Below are 19,025 nucleotides of genomic sequence, written 5' to 3' on the forward strand. Positions count from 1 at the left end.
GATTCAAGATGCAAACAGATGGTCATTCAAGATGCAAACAGAGGATCGTCACCTTTTATACAAACCTATAGAGGCTTTATGTGACTGCTAGGGATTTCAGAGTCAAATACCTAGCCCAGCACCAGGATGAAAAGAACAGTGCAAGATGCATTTGCTGTGTCACCTCATTCATGAACTTGCCTTTCTTGCTTCCCACCCTATTTTCCCTACTTCAATTTTCTTTTTAATAAGTCTTGCCTTGAAGGATAAGCACATTCCTCAGAAATCCACTGGGCCCTTGCTATTAGAATGAAAGGGAAAAAATTACAAAGGATCTCTGTTCAGGAAGGGAAAATTATACAATGCAAGGCACCTAGAACATATGTTGTATAAAAATCAAATGGAATCATTTAAATGCATTATTTTCTATTAACGAAAAACATTGGCAACAAATACACTAAGACTAGAAGAATACAGAGAAGATTAGCAAGTCCCCTGGTCAAAGGTGATATGAAAATTCCTGTAGCTTTTCATGTATTTAGATGTTAGTCAAAGGGTATAAACTCCCAGGCTTAAGATAAAGAAGATTTGGGAGCTAGTGGACAACATGTCGACTATGGTCAATAATACTGTATGATACACTTGATGGTTTTGAGAGTGATGCTTAAATATATGCTATCACCACACACACAAATTTGTGTTATGTAAAGGGGTGAAGATGTTAACTAACTTTCTTGCAGTAATCATTTTGGAATATATACATGTATCCAATCTTCACGTTGTATACCTTAACCTTAAGTATGCTTTCAACAATGTCTCAATAAAGCTGGGAGAGAAAATTGCTCACACAGAGAAAAAATGAACAAAATGTATGTAGGTGTGTGTGTGTGTGTGTGTGTGTGTGTGTGTGTGTAGATATACATTTGATTGGCTTCAAAAATTCCTGATACCAGGTAGGGATAAGCACAGAGCATGCTTAACCCCAGAAAGTTCCCAGAGTACCAAGGGGTCTGTTACAAGAAGTCGCTCACAAAAAACAGCAGTGGTCCCTTTGGAAGCCCAGATCAGGCCAGGTGGACATGCCATACCTTCATATTGTTGCTTCATGGGCTCTGGGGGTCCCAATTTCTTGCCCATAGTAAAGCTTTACAAATAAATGCAGAATAAATGGAAAAGATAAATTAAAATAGAACATTATGCCTGTCTGCTAAATAAGTTCATGGATAATCTTCAAATTAGGAATGATTAGGTAGGAATGATTTAGCAGCATCAGGAAAGTGGATGCCATAAAGGGCTTTAGTCCTTTTAATCCTCTCAACAACACTTTGAGGGAGATGTTTTTATCTCCGCTTCTTTCAGATGAGGTTAAGGAAGGTTAAGTAATTTGTGCAAGACCACGTAACTCGTAAGTGAAATTCCCAGGATTTAAGCCCAGAGCTGTCTAATTCTAAAAACAGACATTCCCCCAGTTTACTCCAATATTTTCCAAACCTTTCTCTTGTTAAGAACACAGATCTGAGGCACCGTCCTAGATCCACTGCATCAGAATCTCCAGGGAGGGACTTGGAAAAGTATGTTTAATGTGAGACACGGTGATTATTACAGCCGGAGAAGTTGAAAAAAACTGCTCTATCCGTGAAATGGAGAATGGTTGCCTGTCTCCCTCTGACTGATCAAACAGAAACCAGCAGGGATTTGAAGATCATACCACTAAAAATAAACCATGTTATTCTGGAGTTTATCAAATCATGATACAGCATTCCCTCTTTTTCGCTGGAAGATAGACCCTGCCCCGAGTCGATGCCTGAGACCACAGAGAGCGCCAAATCCTTTACATGCTATGTTTTTTCCTACACATACACATCTATGAAAGTTTAATTTCTAAAATAGGCACTGTAAGACATTAGCAACAATAACAAATGGTAAATTATAGTCAAATATTGTAATGAAAGTAACATTGTGGTCTCTTTCTCTTTCAAAATATCATAAGCAGGGCCTCCCCGGTGGCGCAGCGGTTGAGCGCTGGGTTGCGAGGCTGCCCACAGCCTCTGCAGCACCAGTTCGATTCCCAGCCACCGGGCGAGGGTCCCACATGGCGCGCAGACCTCTCCTGTCTCGCCTGCTGCTCCCCTCAGCAGTGTACTTCGTCAGTCTGCCTGTTCTGCTCTCCACTCTGGCTCTGGTGAATTCTCTCGCCCTCCCACACTTCTGACTGTGCCCCAGTGCTTGTATAAATAAATAAATGGGTCTTTAAAATATATATATATATATATATATATATCCTAAGCAGGTAACATTTTTGGACCATGGTTGACTGCAAGTCGCTGAAACCACAGATTAGGGGGAATGACTATATTAAAGGATATTTACTCAGCGTTGTCTGATGTAAGGTTACCTGGATTTGTAAATACCATGACCCCTTTGGAAAGTTTAAAATGGCTTTAATTTAAACTCCAGGGGCTTTTCTTTCAGCTTTCCTCTCGCCCCTCTTTGCTCTTTAGAAGCAAAAGGGAATTAAGAATTCAGTTTCAATTCCTGGCAGCTTTATACAGAGGTTCCAGTTGTGCTGGAAGGTGGCCCACAGGCTGAGACTCAGTCCTCCTTGTGTCTGGGTGTCCAACAGATGGCTGTCAAGTCAGCTACTTAGTCCAGGAAGTAGGAAATCCATCACTTCTTGGTTTGGGGGTTTGTTTGTTTTTTTCCAAGTCTCAATGATTCTACCCTTGATGAAAAGAGCCAAAGCCAACTAAGCCTACAGTTTCAATCCCCATCACGGGTGCACACAATTTACCTTAATTTATACTTTGATTTTGCTCCTTTTATCCCAGATTTGCCTGGTCCCTTCTGCCTTCTTTCTGGGTTCCCCACCAGAAGGTGCCTTAGACTGTGGCAAGTTTCAGATCACAGCAGCCCTGCTTTGGGTCAACCCTGCTTGGCTGGGCATTTACTCACAAGGGAATGGGTAATTTGGGGTGCTTTACTGAAAAAATATTATCCTTTCTTCTCTTCTCTCTCTATGTTCACTAATCTATTAAAGTTCTTACACACTTAGAATATGCTTTGCCTTTATGCTGTAGACGGTAGAACCTCTTTAGAGTATGCAAGATTGGGGGCCCGAGGGTACTCCCCAGTCTGAATGCTAATAAGCTGAAAAGGCTGCAAGAGTTTGCATGGTATGTTTGCAGTTGTATTTTAAAAAACAAGCAAAAAAACACCAGATTTATAGACATAAAAAATAATTTGGAGGTAATCACATCAAAATGTCAAGAGTGTTTTTCTCTGGATGGTAAAATTATGGATGTTCTTCCCCATGTTTTACTTTTTATTTTCTTATTTTTCAATAATAAACATTTATTGATTTTATAATAGAAAAAGTTATTAAGAATAAAACATTCACCAAAATGAGCTCTGGTTGATTAAAGATTTAAACATAAGATCTAATTATGGAGGAACTTGCAGAAAATTGAAAAAAAAAAGTGCTTATCACCTCACTGGGGGAATTTTAACTTTCTCAGCTTTGAAGCAATTTAAATGATTGCACTATAAAAAATAGCATTACTAAAGATTTTTAAGAGGGAAAATATTTCTAACAAACATTACAAAGAATTAAGATCTATCCTAAATAACAAACTCAAATTTGTAAAATAAATGTCAAGATTCCAAAAGATAAATAGGTAAAAGACAGGACCACTCCCATAAGGGAAATGCAATTAGTAGACAAACAGTGGGAAAATGTTAATGCTCAGGAGAAATCAAAGAAATGTAAATGAAAGTGCTCTGAGTGTGACAATTTACATATTCTAAAGGAACAAAAAAAAAATCCCCAAATGCTAATATCTAATGATGATGAAGCTGCCCAGAAATTGACTCATACATTCATTTATAACCATCTCATTTCCACCCTTTAGTCAGAAAGTTACCACTAAGAATTTATCTTATGAAACTATTGGCAGCCACTGCAGCACGAGTTCAATCCCTGGCCAGGGAGCAAGCCACATGGTGCAGCAGACCTCTCCTGTCGCACCCGCTGCTCCCCTCAGCAGTGTATTTCGTCAATCTGCCTGTTCTGTTCTCCACTCTGTTTCTGGTGAATTCTCTCACCCCCACACCTCTGGCCTACACCCCTGCTCTTCTATGCATAAATAAATAAAATAAATCTTTAAAAAAAAAAAAAAGAAATAATTTAACTGAAACAGAAAGGTTCCTCCTCATCTCCCTGACTTCTTGATGCTGGAACCACCAGGGCTGGGCCCTGCTCGCCCTGCTCGCGTCACATGCACTGTTTGCAGGATCTCATCTGTGCACCCGAATCCTCTCCTCATGGGTCTCCAGAGAAAGCAGACCAGAGCAGAGATTTCCCAGGGGGCCAGGTAGTGAGGGTGAGGGCTTCTGAAGGCAAGTCATGGACTCTGCAGTCAGTCAAAGGGGACAGTGAAGACAAAAGAGGCCAACAAAGAGAGCCAGAGAGTAGACTAAAGTGGGCTTCATCATCATATTAATCCTTTAAATGAACAACCAAAGGTCTCAGGTTCTTTCCTCCAAGGAGTATCCGTGAGGTGCCCAGGAATTCCTTGACTGGAGAGGCCCTCAGCTCATCTTCAGGCACCAGAGTTCAGCTGTCCCTCACCCCCACTTCCACAGCCTGTGGAGCTGACTTTGGTGAGGCAGTCCACTCACGTTTTACTCCTTTATGGTCTCTAAACCACTTAAGGAGGGCACCTCAGCACTCCCTCCAGGCTTCTGAGAGAACCCTGCCCCCTTAGGAGTTAGACCTGTGCCTCTGCTGGTAGCTGGTGACCATGCCAGCCCCTTGGCAACAAGGTGCATCTGACTCTGAGGTCAGGAAGTGAAACCGCTTGGGCCCCAAGGTTCATAAGAGCTCTTCGTTCCACAGACACATTCATCCACCTGTTATCTCAACCCAGCGTTTCTACTTCACGTGGACCTTTTCATTACCTAAGGATGTTTGGATATTTACCATCTTTCATGCTCATGAACTCCTGAGTCAGAATCAGAGGTTTCATTATCTCCATTGTTAAGAGGTTGCCACTAACTCAGGGCAGAGCTGGACTCAAACATAGATCATATGTCCCCAAATCTAAGTCTCTTGCCAGGACACCAAGTTTGGCCAAGTTATGGTCTTGTTACACAGTTTAACAGCCTACCATTTCCTTCCTTGTTTATATGCTGCCTAAGAAAAACAGACAAGTCAGGTTTCCTTTCTAACAAGAGCTAAGACAAGCAGTTTTGCTCTAGAGATGATGCAAGAGCAAAAAAAAGTGTCCCTGTAGGCAAGGAGCCCTGTGTCAATCTAACTGTATCCTCCCAGTTCCAAGATCCCAATTACACACCCGCTGACCTCTGAGACCTAATCCAGGCTGTCTCCTACAGCTTCCACAGGCCCCTTGGCTCTCCCGAGTGTCCTCCATGATGTCTGACAGAACAGGCAAAGGAGTGGAACTGAGGAGTGAGGATGACTCTCTCCAAGGTTATCACTCTTGTGGCCATAAACTTAAGGTCAGCCTAGACACACTATCTTGTTCCTGAACTCTGCCTCAAGGTGATGCTCCTTCCCCAGCCCCACTCAGTGGGAGTCAATACTTGCTGAGTCAATACCTTCTCCCCTGAAGGCTCTTGTGGGGTTCACCTGAAGAATTTCAGTTTCTCAAGGCATCAGAACAGAAACTGGGGTTGAAGGGATTAAGTCCATGTAGGTATCTTTTCACCCAGACTCCAGGAATTCCACTTTGGGGTGGACGTGATGCCCCCCCCATCTGATCCAAAGGGAGGGAACCAACCTCCCAAATGCAGATTTGCACCAACTACTCTGGGCGGGGCAGGGTGGGCGATTTTCCCCATTCCCAGTGCCCATGACCCTCGCACTTGCTGATCCCCAGGTGTTATAGAGCAACCCCGATATTAAACGGGTTCCTGGCTGTGGGTCCTCACCCGCGCGCTTTAAAGGGACTTATGAATACTCCACTACAGGCACACACAAAAGGTTCATAAAAGGTTTATTTACAAGAGAAAAGGAAATAAGGAAAATGTACAACTCAGGGAGAAAATAGGGAAATAAAGTCTTTAATGCGTCCTACCCGATCCGACGACCTGGAAACCCAAAGTCACTCTCAGAGCTGGCCAGATGCTGCGAGCTGGCGGAGAGCCAAAATGGGGGGCCCAAAGCCCACGTGTCTGCCTTTTGTATCCACCTGGCTGCTTAACCCCACCCTCAGGTCCCAGCCACCTTCCCTTTGGTGGTGATGGGATTTGGAGTTCCCAGTGTCTTTGGCTTTGACCTGGGGTGGGGGTGGAGTCCACAAAGCCTGTATGGAATTTGCTTTGGGACATCCTTTTCCCCCTAACACAGGGACCTGACTTTCTGGGCCTTGGACATGGCCCCCAAGGTTTGAGAAGTCTGACTGGGATAGACTCACCTTCGAGTCCTTTGTCCTGACTCCAGCCCCACAGCTGTCACCACTACCAGGGAAGGGCCTGCTCTGAGGATCTTTTCCACTCCACCATCCTTTCTTCTCTGGTCACTAACCCGAGAAAAGGAATCATGTCTTTTAATTTAAATTCAGGGGTAACTGGTCTAGAGCAGGCTTTACTCACAGATCAAGGAAGTAAATATTATGAAGACAGGTGCTTTGTTTTTATAAGCAAATGAATACTTAGCATATGCAGTTAATTTCAAAAGCAAGATAGATCCTACCTATACTTTTTTAAAAAATGCTATAAATTTATTCCCCTCTTCTGTACTACAGCCAGTTAAAATGGGCAGAAAGAGAGAGAGGCAACCTAACATGCAAGGGGTGGGAAAAATAAAAAGCACAACGAAAGATTGTAATAAATAAAAACAATAACAATTGCCATGTCCTGTGCCAGACACAACAGTGAGCACAGTTCATGCATTTTCTCATTTACTCTTCCCCTACACTCTATCAGGTCACTAACAGTACTACCCCAGTTTTAGAGTGGGGAAACTGAGGCACAAAGATTTTAAATAGCTTGCCCATTAATGGGGCTAAAAAGGGAGAAGCCAGCAGAGAAATCTAGTTCGTTATCACAAAACCTCCACTCAAGAGACAAAGATACAGAAAGACACCATCTTTCCTCCATTATCCTTAGCATTCTGTAGCTAAGTACTTTATCATTTCTTAACAATAGGAATTACAGGGAAATTCTGTGCTTCAGAGGGAAATGATACATTGTCTACAGACTTGCTGAGTTATCTGATTCTAGTATTCATTGCCCCAGAGGCCTTTTACAACCCCTTCCATTACAGATAACTAAGAGCCAAGCAAAATGCAAACTCTGACCTGTTCAAAGGAAGTTCAATTCCCTTCCCTCACAGAGGAAGCAGCTAATTTTTCTTCTATTTGCATATTTATATCAACATTCCTTTATTCACATAAATGCATGGGGGCGGGGACGGGGAGGGAGTTGGCTTCTTTGAAATGATTATAATGCCCATACCAGCTTCCTCATTAATGAGTAAAATAAAATACTTAAACATATGTTCATTTTTATATCTGAATGAGAGTCATGATTTACCTTTTCTAAAAATCTACATCTCTTAATAGAATTATGGAAGCATGTTAAAACATTTCATTGTTGCTCCCTGAAGAACCCTAGGCATGATTAAACCCAAACAGTTCAAGAGAAATTGCACGCATGACAGATGATGGTGAGCAAATTAGGCCTTCTGTAGCATAGTTTTGTTAGGGGGAAAGGATGTCCTGAGATAATCTCATACAGGTTTGTGGACCCAACCCCCACTCCAGACTAGCCATCAGGACATTGGAAAGACAAATCCCATCACCACCAGGGGAGTGGCTGGGACTGAGGGTGGAGTTGGGCAGCCAGGTTGGATATAAAAACCAAACACGTGGGCCTTGCTCCCTCTCTGGCTCCATCCTGCTTCCTTCCTTCCCCAGTCTCTTCTGCAGCTTCTCCTCTTCCTGCTCAGCTCCACCCTTCCTTGGGTGGGGCAGGGAACCTCCCCCTTTCCTGGGGACCACCCTGTTACAGTTTCACCCTGACAGTTTCTTGTCCAATCCTCTGTTCTGTCCCTGGCATCACGGGCTAGGCTCAAGGCCCTTCATCTTAACTGATGATTGGGAAAAATAAACTGTATATAACCTAATACTTCTATCCCACATGTCTCCATTATTCTATCTTCTGCTATGTTTCATGGGATATTTCAATCTATTACCACTGCACAGATAAGAAAGGACTTCAGAACATTTATTTTTAAAACATAATAATGTCTTTCTCTGCAGTACAAGAACACAACACGATTGCATTTTCCTAACCTTTGGTAAATAAAGAGCTCACAGTTAATTCCTACTACACTTGGCCAAACTGTGATTTGAGGTTTAGGCAAAGGTAACTCAAATCTCATTCCACCACTTACTAAAGGGTGGATTTGGGCAATTCAGTAACCCCTCTAAGCCTCATTTTTCCTCTCTTTACCAAGGGAATCATCATACCTGTGCTTTAGGATTGTTTCTGAGATTTCAATGAGATCACATAAAGTCTGGCATCTTTGGGAGTTGGCCCCTGAACTGATAAAAAGCCTGTCTGTGGAAAAATGATGAGTCACTAGGAAGAGTTGCAGCAGGTCACTGCGAACTGTTTCTGATATCTTGCAGTCAAGGCCTTCATTTGCTAACCCCAGAAAACTTTTGTGAGGTGAGTGTGTGACGTGGTGTGAATGCCAGCTGCTGCAGGGATGCTTGGGCCATTTAGTTCTCAGCATGCCCCAGCCCTACCTGATACCCAGAATGAGGATTGTGCCTGTGGAATCCCATCATCAGACGAACTGGGACCCAGCACTGTGCCCTTCCTAAACTGCACCCTGGTTTGCTGCAGTCAACTTGTAACAGGGTGGTCCCCAGGAAAGGGGGAGGTTCCCTGCCCCACCCAAGGGAGGGTGGAGCTGAGCAGGAAGAGGAGAAGCTGCAGAAGAGACTAAGGAAGGAAGCAGGATGGAGCCAGGAGACCTGGAGGAGGCGCATGGAGCCTAGAGACACGTGAAGAAACTGCGCTTGTCTTTTGGTCGTGGACTGGGTGACACAGATGTGGGTGAGACCCGTGGGGAGGTGACCATGGCAGCTTTTATCTTGATGTTGATTTTGCTCTTTTCCTTCCGGGCTTGTCCGGTTGTTTGTGACCCTTTGCTGTGGGTCCCCACTGGAAGATGCTTTAGACTTGTAGCAGGCTTTGGGGCCTTGCTCTGGGCCGATCCCATATGGATGGAGTTTTACCCACGAGGGGACGGGTAACTCTGGGTGCTTCATTTAGAAACTAGACTTGTTAGGGGGAAAGGATGTCCTGAGATAATCTCATACAGGCGTTGTGGACTCCACCCCACTCCAGACTAAAGCCATCAGGACATTGGGAAAGACAAATCCCATCACCACCAAGGGGAGGGTGGCTGGGACCTGAGGGTGGAGTTGGGCAGCCAGGTTGGATATAAAAACCAAACACGTGGGCTTGGGGTCTCTGGCTCGCGATCGCTCGCCTCCTGGCTTCACCGCTCCTGGCTGGCGGCAACTCTCAGAGCGCCATTTTGGGATTCCTGATCGGCGGATCGGGTAGGACTCATTTAAAACTTTGTCTCCACTTTTCTCCCAGAGCTGTACATTTCCTCATTTCCCCTTCCCTTTGTAAATAAACCTTTTATTAACCTTTCACGTGTGCCTGCAGTAGAGCATTGATAAGTCTTTTTAAGCGCGCGGGTGAGGACCCACAGTCAGGCACCCCGTTTTGTATCGGGGTTGCTCTACAACAGACTCTTTGCCTTACCTGTATTGTTTCCTAGTTTTATTAAAGTTCCTTCCCATTAAAGTCTCCTATGTTTTGTGTTGATGCGGCGGATGGCAGAACCCATTTAGAATAGGCAGGTTTGCGGGGGTTTGGGCTGCCCCTCTCCTTGTCCTATAACAAACTCAGTTTGTGATTTAATTGGTCTCTCACTATTATCAGCGGGCAGACTGAGGGGCATCCTGGGGACCCCAAAATTTCATGTTCTAAATGGACTCTACCATCTTCCACGTAAAGACAAAGCATACTGAGTGTGTGATACCGTAGCAGTGTAACCGCCAAAGAAAGGGGAGGTTCTATGTTCCCTGCCCCACCTAAGGAAGGGGAGCTGAGGAACCAAGGAGATTGGGGAGGGGAAGCTAGAAAGGACTTGAGTAGAGGAGACCTGAGGGAGGAGACCTGGAGGAGGCACATATAGGAGAGACATGTGAAGATGCTACCCTTACTTCTCAGCCTTGGACTGCTACCAGGGACTTGGGAGACACGGAAGGAGGAGACACTTGAAAGAGACAGAGACATAGGTTAGAGACATGTGGGGAGAGGCTAACGATGGCAACTGTTACCTTGATTTGCATTTCAATTTTGCTCCTTTCCTTCCAGACTTGCCTGACCCCTTCTGCCTCTTTCCTGTGATTCCCCAGCAGAAAGCGCCTTAGACTTGTGGCAGGCTTACAGGCCTCAGTGGCTCTGCTTTGGGCCAAACTTGCTTGGCTGGGCATTTATCTATATTCTATACAGGCATTCATCTATAATAAAGTATTTAATCTATATTATTTCCCTTCTCTATTGCACACTAATTCTATTATTTTCTGTTGACAGTCTTACACGCTAAGAGTATGTTTTGTCTTTGTGTGACTGATGGCAAAACCCATTTAGAGATTGCAAGATTTGAGGGTCCTGGGGTACCCCTCATTCTGCCTGCTAACAAAACCTAACATAGAAATGAAATTTAATAGAATTAGTGTGCACAGAAGGAGAAGAAAGGTTGATAGTTTCCCAATGAGACACCCAAAGTAACCCAACCCCTCATGGGTAAGTGCCCAGCCAAACAGGGTTGGCCCAAAGCAGGGCCACTGAAGCCCAAAATCTTGCCACAGCCTAAGACACCTTCTGGTGGGGAACCCTAAAAAAGGAGCAGAAGGCAAGTCTGGGATGAAGGGAGCAAAATCAGAGCACAAAAATCGAGGTAATAGCTCCATTATCAGCTTCCCCATGTCTCCCACCTGTGTCTCTCCCAAGTGTCTCTGCTGCACATGTGTCCTCCCCTGTATCACCAGGCTCTGGTGCTAGTCCAAAGCTGAGAAGTAAGCATGCCCTCTTTCATACTGCTCTCTGCTCCATGTGTTTTCTCCTAGCTTCCTAGCTTCCCTCTGTCTTTTCTCAGTCTTCTGCTTCCCCTCCCCACTCAGCTCTACCCTTAATTAGGTGGGGCAGAAAACTTGGACCCTCCTTTTTTTTATGGAGATCCTCCGTAATGGTGTGATCACCCCTCACCAAATATATCTCAAATTTCATTCTACCACTTACCAGAATTTGGGTAAATCACTTTAGACTTTGGGAATGAGACACCATTAGAGCTCACAGAGACCTGGAAGTTCTTATATCCAATTTACATTGATTAAACATGTGACCTTGGTCTGAGCCTCAGTTTTCTCACCTATAAAATGGGAGAAATAAAACAACCCAAATGCCCAAAAATAGATGACTGGATCAAGAAGATGTGGTACATACGCACAATGGAATATTACTCAGCAATCAAAAAGATAGACTCATGCAATTTGCAGCAACATGGATGGAGCTAGAAGGAATCATGCTCAGCAAAATAAGCCAGAAAGAAAAAGAAAAATACCAGATGGTCTCACTCATAGCAGGAATTTAGAAAACCTAAATAAGGGACTGGGAAAAATACTAATTATAGTAAAGTAAAAATCAAAATCAACAAGCAATTACAAACCAGAGACACACTGACCCATTATGGGGTGGGGGCGGGGAGACGGGATTAGGGTCAAAATAAGGGGGGTGGGAATTGTATGGGGAATATAACCAAGATGAAAATGCATACATTGTGCAAAGGTGAAAAATGATGTAAAAAATATGTAAAATAAAATTAAATTTAAAAATAAAAATAAATAAGAGAAAGAATTTTTACCTCATTTGTTACAGAACTCAAATGAGCTCTGATTGTACCAAGTGTTGGTATAAGCACCTCCCAGGTGCAATGTTTAATTTTCACAATTCCATTTTACAGATGAGAAGCTAAAGCAGAGAGAGGTTATATAATTTTTCCAGAGACACAACTACTCAGAGGCAGAGATGAAACAAAGGTTAATAGATGCAGGCATAATGATCTTTGAATAAATACCTGCTAGAAATGCTTGAAATGCTTCATTGCTTCAAATAGTCCAAGAGTCTGTGATCTTGTTTTCATCTTTCATTTGTTTATTGGTCTTTAGAAAAAAAAATAGATAAGGAAAAGATTAAACTCCAGTGCAACCCCTCTCCAAATGAGAACATGTTCTAAGCCAATTCAGATTAATGAGGTGTCCCTATTTGTTTTTGCTTTATTCCCTTATTGTACAAGAATGTCCACACAGATCCATCAGTGACCCTGTAAGAGCTTGGTTATTTCCCCATGATGGTTTGGCCCCAAGCAGTAGTAAGACAGGGTGGTCATTTTGCAATGACATGATCCTGGATAAATTTTGTCTTGGAAGTGGAACAGGGTTGAGGCTCAGGAAAGAAAGTCCAGTGGAAGGACTGGACCTGAGGAAGACCATCAATGTAGGGATTAAGGGCTCGTTATGAGTAAACTGACCCTGGACTCAGATGGCCCTAATTTCCCCTCTCTCAGCCTTTAACTTCTAAGGTAAGGATTTGTCCCAGTTCTTATTCTCTTAAATTTCAACTGCAAAATTAGGGAAATAATAATACCAATCCAAAAATTCTTGTTTTGATCATTATTTTTTAGAACTCCAATAAGAGGCTGCATTCTCAGGTAGCCACAATATCTGAAGATAAAAGCAAGATCTGATTCTGAATATAAAACCCTGTTCCTCTCACCAGTGAACTTCACCCTGATTCCCTGGCTTCTCCTCCTGGGACCTGCTCTCTTTATCTCTGTAAAATATGTATCACTTTTCTTCTTATTAACTTTCTTATCACCTTCATACTAAAAGAAAAGGTTACATTCAGGTCATCAAATGCTAGTCCCTTGAAATCTCTATTTCTTTAAGAAGCTCTTTAAGTTAAAAGAAAGCAAGAACTGGGCGATTTTTAAGAATCTAATTATAAAAACATTATTACTTTAGAACCTTACAGACAAAAGAAACCATTAGACTCTACTGCCAAGGGCAGGGCTGATAACTATGCTGGAAGCTCCATCCTCCAGGGGGCTCAAACTTTCCCCTTTCAGTTCATGGAAAAAGAAGAGTCTTTCATAAAAGCCTCTGGGCTTTCTTGGACATGGAAATGACTAAAGATCCCATTAACAAATCTATTGGCTGTTCCGATATATTGATGGAGACGAATACATTACAGCCAGACCCTGATGGCTCAGGAGCCATCTATCCTTCCACAGCAGAAGGATGCACATCTTTTTAATGGAGCATCTTGATCAGTTTAAAAAAAATTTGAGCACTCCCCAAATATCTGTTTATAAATTATAACACTAATATATTGCATGATACTACGTATATATTATAGCAGTCACATTAATAATAGCATGACCGTATTATAAGCATTATATACATATAAAAACAAAATTTTCTAAGGTGATGTACCTTGACTCATGAAACAACAAAAGTTTATTTCTCACAGTTCTGGAGCTTAGGAAATTCAAAATCAAGGCAGTAGATTTGGCATCTATGGGGGCCCTCGTAGATGTCTGTGTTCTCATTGTAACCTTAGATGGAGAAAGAAACAAGCTCCATCTGCAAGAATACAAGTCCCATTCAAGTACATGGCCTAATAGCATCCCAAAGACCCCCTCCTAATCTTGGGGGTCAAGATTCAATATATGAATTTGGGGGAGATACAAACATTCATCCTATGGCAAGTGATAGGAGAAAGTTTTGATAGTCCAATATTTTTTTTTCTTGTGCCCTAATAGCTCATTCAAACACCACTCTAAGGCAGTGATTCTCAAACTGTGTCTGACCAAGAATATCAGGGAACTTGTTGCATGTACAAATTCTCTGGGTCTTCATCCTATATGAATAAAATCCTTACTGTTGATTTAGTTGTCCTTGGAATAGGACTGCGTCTCTTCCTTCTCCTGAGCTCTTGAGCTGATTATGATTCCAAACCTCAGATTTCTGAAGCCTCAGATCTGTTTTCCTACTCCTTTCATTTGCAGCTAAAACTTTATCCCCGTGGTCCTGCTGTTATCTACCTCCTGGACACCCTCTTGACCCCAAGGTTATTAAAAATAATGAAAATAATAATAGCTGTCATTTATCATTTCTTACTCGCCAGAATTGCTAAGGGCTGTCTCTATTAACAGTACCCCCTTTAAGCCAGTCAGATAGGCATCACTAGTCCCACTGCACAGATGAAGAAAACGAAAGCTCAGAACACTAATGTGTTGCTAAGTTCACCCAGCTAATAAGTGATAGGTCAAGGATATGAACCTAGGTATGATTCCAAAGCCTGAACTCTTGACCACTAAGTATACTGCCTCCAAAATAAGTCACTATAGTCTGTTGAACCTCTACTACTAATCAGACACTTAGCCAGGAACTTAATCCACAAATCTCTGACACTCATAACATACCTTGTAGATGTTTGTATTTGTAGAAGTGTGAATGTCAGCCTGCAACAGGGTGGTCCCCAGGAAAGGGGGAGGTTCCCTGCCCCACCCAAGGGAGGGTGGAGCTGAGCAGGAAGGGGAGAAGCTGAAGAAGAGACTAAGGAAGGAAGCAGGATGGAGCCAGGAGACCTGGAGGAGGCGCATGGAGCCTAGAGACACGTAAAGAAACTGCGCTTGTCTTTTGGTCGTGGACTGGGTGACACAGATGTGGGTGAGACCTGTGGGGAGGTGACAATGGCAGCTTTTATCTTGATGTTGATTTTGCTCTTTTCCTTCTGGGCTTGTCCGGTTGTTTGTGACCCTTTGCTGTGGGTCCCCACTGGAAGATGCTTTAGACTTGTAGCAGGCTTTGGGGCCTTGTTCTGGGCCGATCCCATATGGATGGAGTTTTACCCACGAGGGGACGGGTAACTTTGGGTGCTTCATTTAGAAACTAGACTCTTTGCCTTACCTGTATTGTTTCCTAGTTTTATTAAAGTTCCTTCCCATTAAAGTCTCCTATGTTTTGTGTTGATGCGGCGGATGGCAGAACCCATTTAGAATAGGCAGGTTTGCGGGGTTTGGGCTGCCCCTCTCCCTGTCCTATAACACCCCCACCTCATGCCAGTCAGATAGGCATCACTTAAAGGTCATCTTTGCCCATTTGCTGACACACAGCCATTTTCTCTCTGGGTGCTTACCACCTTCGAGCAGGGTTTCTGGAAAGCAAGGAACTATCCCCTCTACCCTCAGATTCATAGACACAATACCCATCTTCCTCAGAAACTACCAAGCTCAAGAGACTCTCTAGTGATGGGAAGGTGGGTGCTCCTAACCTCCACATCCATTTAAAAGACATTTAGAGGGGATAGGGGATTCTATACACCCAAAATGCCATCACCAATGTAAACCAACATTACATCAATTTAAAAAATTAAAAATAAATATATATTTTTTAAGTTTATCCTTTTGCTTGTCCTGATTAGAATTCACTTGCCCAGAGTAAGGGTAGCGGGGGCTAGGAGGGAGGGAGGGACCCATTGTTCTTTTGGATTGTGGGGGTGGGAGCAGGGTGACATATGACTTGTACCAGAACAGAGAATAATAAATTTTATCATGGGAAAAAAAGAATTCACTTGACCTAAGATCCTAGGTTTGGGGAAAACAATAGATTCATAGATTTCTACTTTTCTCCTTTGCAAATGGGTGGGAAGGGGGTAGATATGGGGATTAAAATGTTAAGTTGATGTGTCCAAACATTATCTCCTGCTTCATCTGATGGAATGTTGCATCAGGCAACACCACACTGATAAAGAAATGGGAGTCGGGGAGCAGGCTACATAAATGCAGGATGCTGCTGAAGAGCAAGATCCCCGCCTTTTTATTGACACACAGCATAAGTGGTTGGTGGGGGGGAAGCAAAAGGAAAGGGGAAGGAGATTAAGGAAAGGAGAAGAATGTAGAAGATCATGGGTTGTGAGTCTGCCCTCTAGGCACTTCTTATCTGCTAGATGATTGCTATTTTTCCCAAGCCAAGGTTTTAATCTTATCAACAAGGTGGTCCACTGATCAGCTTCTAGGGTCCTTGGCACCTGGGCGTTCCCAGTCATACTTCATGATGCATAGCCTTCCCAGCTTGATCAGCTTTGTGCTCTTGTTTGATTTGAAGGGCACCTTGCAGGGTTGGCCTCTGTACCTAACTGAATGGGTCATTTTGAACTTGCTTAGGATTTAACAAAATGGTGGCCGAACAGGCCGCTTAGGAGTAGCAGACCCACAATGGAACTCATTAAGGGTCAGTAAATTTTGCACCATTAGTAAGTAGTAGACCAAGGATCCCCAGGTTCTGGAAACCGCCTACTCTACACCCACCCCACCCCTCTTCCCAGAAGCCTAGTCAGCTTCTATGAAACACAACAGTGTTTGTGCATTAAAACCACCACAAAGGTGCTGGGACATGCAGGCAGAGCTTGGGCAATGCAGAAGCTGACACCCAGCATTCCTCACCTCTTATCCCCCACCCCAGGAATGCCTCCCAGAGCCTGAGTGGGCATGAGAAGGAGATAAAAGAATGGTAAGGCAAATGATGACTTACAAAATTTCCTAGTACTTTCACCATAACTTCTTTGCATAAACATTTTCATCTAACAGGCCTTAAGGCAATTTTGTCATTTGAAAAAAAAAAAAGATAATTCACAAAAAAATGAAAGGGCATTAATTTAAAAGGGCATAATGAAACACTTTTTCATTAAAATTGCTTTCTTTATTAACAGAGGTATCAGTTTCCAAATATTGATGCACATTGTAACTGAGCTTTGTATTGCATTGTGAAAGCCTCCTACATTGACAGGTGAGCGTTGTTGCTATTTCTTATCACCACGCCGTGTATATAACTGTCACACATAATAGACTGCATTTAATCATTCCATCACATGCCAAGTCCTTATATTTCTCCAAATCATCTCAGTTTCAGATTCCATGCCAAATATCAAAATTTTGTTTACAAAATCATTCTCCATTATTAAATAGCAAAATACTTTCGCCTTTATATTTGCCATAGCTTGAAGAACTCTTGGATTTGATGGGTAGGAGGGATGACTATGCTCTCTGAAGGATTTGCAAATGGATAAATTATCATTTTTTAGTATCATATGCAATCCAGCTTTAGACACTCTTATTTCACACTTTCGGTAAATTTTATGGCTATATTTTTATAATAGAAAAACTGTCAGCCAGTTATTTTCTCTTTACGGCAAAATTGCCTTACGGCAAATTAGCAATGCGGCGAAAATGCTTACCTGACAGGACTTAAAAAGAGCTACAAAAACACTTTGAAAGTCTCTTCCCATGTAGAATGTGGTAAGAACGAATACTCTGCAGAAATTGGGCGTAGGGTGGTATTTCCAGAGGAACCAAGATTCACCCACTGGTGTCTTTGGTGAGTTCATCTCTAGCAGGAAGGGGTGGGGAGGTGGCCCAGGGGACGGCTCCTGGCAGAACTTACCCAGAGGATGAGAGACCTTGTGGGCCCAGGGGAGAGGACCCCAAGGAGGATAGTCAGGCTGGCTTTAGGTTTGACCAGCAATATAAAAGAAAGAATGAAAGAATGGAAACATTGAATCCAGGAAAAACTGCAACCATGGGGCTGTTGAGGGCCATACCCAGCACATGCGGTGCACGCAGAGTCCACCTCTAAGACTGAAACAAAGCTTGCGCTTCTAGAGCCCCAGATAAAGCTGGTGGCTGCAGAACGTCTCTCAGTTCACTTAACAGGGTATGATCACCAGGTTACCTAACAACCTACTCAGAATTTTCACTTGGATGTCTAAGAGGCATGTTAAACTCCACATGGCTAAGACAAAACTCCTAATCTCCCACCAAACCTGTTCCACTCACCACCTCAGGTGATATTAACCTCATTGTCCCACTCGCTCAAGTCAAAATTATTGACATCATCCTCAACTCCAGTCTCTGGAATCCTGCAACCCAGTAGGTAGGAAATCCTGTTGCACAGCCTTTCAAGACACAGCCAACACCTGCCTACCTCTTCCCGTTCCACTGTTACCATAATGAAGCAAGCCTCCATCCCTTCTCACAGGATCACAGCAATAGCCTCCTAACAGATCTCATACTTGTACCTTTGCTTACCCTTGCTAAATTCCCAGCCTCACAAACTAGAGTGATCTTTCAAAAATATAATACAAATTATGGCATTCTATTAGTCAGAATGGCTCCCCATGTCTCACAGTGTGACAGCCTAAGCCCTTACAGTGATGGCTCCCTGATCATTCATCTCCTTGCTGTCTCCAGAACACCTCAGGCATGCTTCTGCCTCAGGGCCTTTGCATTGGCTGCTCTGACTGCCTGAAACTCTCTTCCCCAAGATGCCCTCAGGAACAGCTCTTTCAAACCTTAGTTCAGAGTTCAGCTTCCCAAAAGTCTTACCCTGACCACTCTATTTCACATCACTCTCTCCATCCCCTCCCCCCACCCCAAACTCTGCTATACTTTTCCTTTTTCCATAGTTTTAATTGTATCTTACCAATTTACGTACATCTTTTATTTATTATGTCAATTTTCTGTTATCAGACCCCTCCCATCCCAAAGGTGGTCCACAGAGACTGGACTCTTGGTCTGTTTTGTTTGCTTGTGTATCCCAAGTGCCAGGAACAGCATCTGGCACATAGTAGGTGTGTTGTGGGAGGGTGGGGGGAAGAAGAGTTGAACAAATGAATGAAGTTTAAAAGTTTAAATAAAACTAGAGACCCAAGGAATATTATAAAAGTCATATTATAAAAGGAACATCTCCCTGCCTGATTTTGCTGTGTGGCCTTCACAGCCCTCTCTACAGTGGGAGCATTAACACGGGCAGAAAGAGTGTGTGTCCTCCAGTATCACCTCTCAGTGGGGCCCAGCAGAGTTATCCAATTCT

The 19,025-nt window shown here is 43.2% G+C and overlaps 1 pseudogene; it reads left to right on the forward strand.

Moving 5' to 3' along the window:
• Positions 1-421: 421 nt before the first annotated feature.
• LOC119239599 (U6 spliceosomal RNA) lies at positions 422-519 on the forward strand (annotated as a pseudogene).
• Positions 520-19,025: the final 18,506 nt, after the last annotated feature.

Source organism: Talpa occidentalis, unplaced genomic scaffold, assembly GCF_014898055.3.
Source record: "Talpa occidentalis isolate TD23 unplaced genomic scaffold, MPIMG_talOcc4v2.1 talOcc4.11, whole genome shotgun sequence".
Lineage (NCBI taxonomy): Eukaryota > Metazoa > Chordata > Mammalia > Eulipotyphla > Talpidae > Talpa > Talpa occidentalis.